Source organism: Aplysia californica, unplaced genomic scaffold, assembly GCF_000002075.1.
Source record: "Aplysia californica isolate F4 #8 unplaced genomic scaffold, AplCal3.0 scaffold00175, whole genome shotgun sequence".
NCBI lineage: Eukaryota > Metazoa > Mollusca > Gastropoda > Aplysiida > Aplysiidae > Aplysia > Aplysia californica.
In genome coordinates this window covers 1,187,393-1,192,706 of record NW_004797445.1, presented here as the reverse complement: position 1 = coordinate 1,192,706, position 5,314 = coordinate 1,187,393, and positions in this window count along the sequence as shown.

The window sequence follows — 5,314 nt, the reverse complement described above, 5'->3', positions numbered from 1 at the left end:
TTCTTCTTCTTCTTCTTCTTCTTCTTCTTCTTCTTCTTCTTCTTCTTCTTCTTTTTCTTCTTCTTCTTCTTCTTCTTCTTCTTCTTCTTCTTCTTCTACAAAAAACAACAACGGGAAAAAAACGAAAAAAACAAAACAAAAACGGAACGAAAACATCTCAAAGAGAGACACATCATAGAAGATGAACGGCGTATCTGACAGGTACTTTTGACGCAAATGAATCCTCGCTATAGACAGCTTTAGGGAAAGCAGACCAGGCAAACACATTTAACGGATTACAGCCGACAAACAAAAAGAAAACTGACAGTTAACGGTGAGACCTACTGACATATTGGGGGCGCCCCTGTCTAGAGGTAATAGTACTGGGCACGCTGTCTCGTGTTGTACGGTTCGATATGTAGGGGGAAAAACTATCGTTTATTTTCTTTTGTTCTCTTAACTATACAAAGGTATTTTGGAAAACTAATTTAGGCGGATATGTAGGACATCGATTTCTTTTGGGTACCAAATACTATCCTGCACCCTACAGAATTTTTGCCTCTAAAATGTTCTCCTTTTACCTCCTTGCCTGCTCTTTAACCATATTCTGTCGTCTGTTTTCGTCTCCACTCTCTCCACTCTCCCCCTTCTCTTCCCCCCCTCTGGGCTCCTTGCTCTTTCTGCAGCCTTTCTCCTGCTGCTACTTGGCTCCTTCTTACTGCTGTCTTTCAGCCACGCCCCTCATCTAATGATAGGTAAGATATTATACACCTAGCCTTTTCGGATAAGGGCAAAAAATCTCTGGGGTCCCGCGTGCAAGTTGCGCACAATAAAAATCGCTTAGGGTCCTAAAATCGATAAGAGTAGGCCTCGGCCTTCACCCGACCAAAATTCAAAATTCCTACCAAACTGAAAATGTTTCATGTGTATGCGCGCTTATATGACCGCATGCAGTTGCGAGCGCCGTAAAACACTTACCAGCAAAACAAAACGAACACTGGAATAAACAACACGACAACAAAAGCTGTTATTACATATCTGATATACCGTGTTAGACTTTCCCAAGAGATATACTAGAAACTAAGATTTTCGTCTTGTACGAGAGAAGCACCTCGACAGAACCGCAAACACACACACACACACACACACACACACACACACACACACACTCACACACACACATACACACATACACACACACACACACACACACACACACACACACACACACACACACACACACGCACACACGAACAAGCTTATATATAATCCAAAATAAGATGGTGGTTCAATGATTTCTTTCTCTCTCTCATTTTCTCTCTCTCTCTCTATTTCTCTCTCTCTTACTCTCTCTTATTCTCTCTCACTCCTTCTCATTATCTCTCTTTTAATTTCTGTGTTCTAAGCACATACAAAACGTGTTTGTTTTTATGTAAAGTAGTAAGATGCTAATGATAGACAAATGAAACACAATTAGGTGACAACGTATTCGCGGTAAAAACTTAGAACATGATTTTTCTCTACATATCCACTCAGAAAAGTCCTTGAACCCCTCAGACCTGTCCTAGGAAATCTGTCTTCGCTTGTCTTTAGCGTTTCATCGTGTTAACACGAAAGTAATCGAAAGGGGACGACTTCAAGGATCATGCAACTTCACAGGCACAACTTATATTCACAAAACGAATCACCAAAGAAACAAACAACCCCCCAAAAAACCCATCCTGGACAGCTTTTTGGAAATCAACGATGTAGAACAATTGTTCAAATCATGTTTAATGTTAGTTTAATTTTTTAGGGGCGTGTGCGCGTGTTTAAAGTGTCTGACTTTGCGTAATTTCTCCTAGTTTATTTCTTTTGGTTTTGAGCACATTTTGCTATTATTCACCCACCTCACGTCTCTTCAGGGGTATCAAAGTCATAATAGTATTTTCCTTGGGTAAAGTAAGCCCGAATAAATAACCCCCCCCCACCAAGAAACAGAAGTTTGAATCAAAGGCCACACTCGCAGCCCGTTACAGGGTTTTTCTATATTACGTATCTCGCATGCAATGGACACATGCTAGATATGAAAGAAAACTATACTTTAGTTGGACGAAACCTTCAAGAGCACATGCTTAAAAGTGCTCCACGTCTGGCGAGAGAGAGACAGACACAACGGGAAACGGAAGTATGCCCCTTGGCACTTTTTCTCCCGGTGCGCTTTTCCGCTCCTTCCGATCCGGATTGACACGTCAGATTCGCCAGATTGGCTTACATCACTTGGTGTATTTTGGCGCGGCACGCCATAGAAACAGGCTTTTACCGCTTTATTGTTGGGCAGTTACAATCCAGCATATGGTCGAAAGGAAACCGGCGCAAAATGGTGAACATGCATTTTGTGTGTGAAATAATCTTTCGTTTGCTGGTATACATGACTATGCCCGTCTATTAGTTGTGTTGTCGCCCATCAGAATACGACCACATTTTCAGATTTGGGCCTGTCAAAATATTCTATAATTTGATTTCGAACTATACGTTTTGAACTTCAAACTGATTCTGTCTTTTTTCTTGAGCTTCCTAAGACAATGAAGAATTTAAAAAAAAGACCTATATTCATTGTCATTAATCTACAAATCCTGATAAGAATATAAGCTTTTGCCAAGAACACAATAAAACCTTATGTCGTGTTCATTTCGAACAGTTAAAAGCTGATCAAACAGTTTAGCCTACGATTCACTGCTACGACATCCTGGGAGAGAGATAAAGAGAGATCATTACAGACTAAACAATTTGAAGTTAATAACACGATAACATGAAATCGAAACTGGGCCTAGTAAGGTGATCTAATTTGTTTTCAAAGCATATTGTTTTTGTAAATTAGACATAATGATAAGGTTTTTTTTTACAGAATACTTTTTATGCTGCTTGTTTTTTATGGTTTCAGCACATTATCGTTAACTGGCCAATTGGAAAGATTTTTTAAAGTAAAAATCACGTCTTTTAGACGTATGTCAGTCGATTCTGTATTCACTCTATAACATTTATTTCAAAAGCTGGCATTTAAGCGGGTAGGTTGATCATAGAACACACCATAACATAAAAAGAGAGAGAACCGAGTATTTTGTCTCTCCTCATAAACAGTACAATCTTTGTAATTTTTTGCTCATAGAAAAATTGTGTCCAAAGAAAAACTGAAACAGAGCTCTTTCGAGATGAAAGTTTAGAGAAAATAGAGCTGCTCGTTCAGTTTTGACTTTAAGTTGCCGGTAGAATGGTTAAGAGAGTCCTGAAAAGGCAGACAAGTAGTAGCTTGGAGGTGTGCTCCGTCCACCTGGATGTGTCGTGACCTAGCAACTAATAATACTACAGACAATAAACCATACGAATATATTGCGACAACACCCGCGTATTTGTTACCGTGATAGACTAAGGGGTTATATGCCTCCTGGCGTTAGCCCCGGACTTCCCTCATAACTTCTCTATGGCAAGGAATGTTCTTGTTGTTCTTTGATTTATCCCACACCGCGGCTCATGGATAGATGTACCCCTGAAGGCCTTCACAGGTCACTCACTTCTTACACAGAGGAAAGAAAATCCCCAGTCTTTCACACAAAGCGTGTTTCTTTACAGCTAGCGCATGGTACAAGCCACGCTTACTATAGGTGCTGACCATTCTTCGCATTTCTCTCAGAACCTTGACCAGTACGTTGTTCATTTTGTTCATACTTAGCACCTTACGAATGTCGGTCATTGAGGCAGAATAGATTATACGCTTGACCAACACCAAGAAGAGTATAAGCGAATATGGATAGGGCTTGAATTTCGCCTGACATTTCAGAATTACTTTTAATATTTTATACTTTTCAATGTCACTTGGAGGCAGCATCATTAATTTCCTGCACTGGTGCGTCACAAAGCAAAAACATTGCAGTTTAAATTTCGATGACGAAAAAAACAACAACAACAACGTAATGACATGAAAACACGACAGAATGGAGCTAACCGTTTTATACCATCTACAGATACGTGTGTGTTTTAAGGGGGGGCTTTTTATGGCTGTAGCAAATCCCTTAGCCGAAACCATATAGTTTTGATCACGTAATTGTTAAAATAAAACGTTCAAAAGGTGAAAGAAGATCAAAACTGTCAGAAAAGATATCGTTCCGTCCTCTCTGTATGCGTGCGAACTGAATCTGTTAAAAACAAGTTGTAGGTAAATAAGTAATGGTTAAAAAGAGCAGATTCGTACATTTTTGTGACACAGGAGATATATATCATCTCTGAAAATAAAGACTAAACAATCTCTAGGAAAGATTTCTGTTAAAAATTTCAACGATTCCTTAATAGCAGTAGGAAAGGTGTATTTCAAAAGAAGGCCCCATAAGCATTTAATCAAAACAGTAATATTATCCAATACGTGTGGTTTGGTTACGTATATTGCTTATTAAATGATGTATGCCAATTGCACGTTTTTCGTCTGTATGAGAAATGAAAGAAAAAAAGTATGCTGGCAGTCCACCAGATGAGCCCTCACCCTCTTCTGGCTACGGATAGTTTGATTTTTGTTGATAAGACGGGGGCTCACCCTTGCTTTCATGGACTAAAACAGCCAACTCCCTTGCACAGCCTATCAGATGCTGTTTCACTACACGATGACAAGACAGCGTGCGCACAATGGCCAGACACGATAAACAAAGGTATCTCACGCATTTATCTCCCAGAACCAGCTATTTTGGGGTTATCGTTGAGTTCAGATGAGAACGAGATAGATAGACGCCATCACGTTTGTGTCTGAGTTTTCTGAAATCTCCAAATTGCCAACTTTTATTGACTCAAAGACGTTTAAATGAATACAAAACGCAAGGGCGAACGGTCTGAAAGTGGAGGCATTTTAAAGAAATGATAGGGAAACATTTTGCGTTCAGTTTATCCTTTTGCAAAGATTACTGAAATCTGTCCATCTTCGTCGTGGCACTTTCCAAATCTTCCTGATTTATCAATTCACTGATTAGGTGGCCAACAATTATGGGATTTAAAGCAAACAATTTTCTAGCCAAGAAAAAAACAAGCAAAACAAAACTGACCCACGGAAACACCCATAGCCTTTTATTGCTATAACATGTAAAACGATGAAAGTATTAAAGAACTGAAAGGGTTAAAATCATAGAGTGTTTTGGGGAGTTGGGATAGGCTTAAAGATAGGAGATTGTATAATTTAGTTTTTCGATCAATATCTATTAATCGGAACATACATTATGTTGAGACTCGTAAAAAGTCAACTTGAGCCCTCTATTCGGAGCTTACTTGACCTATTTCGCATATCTGAGGACTCCATTCTCTGTGTAGCCATGTATGA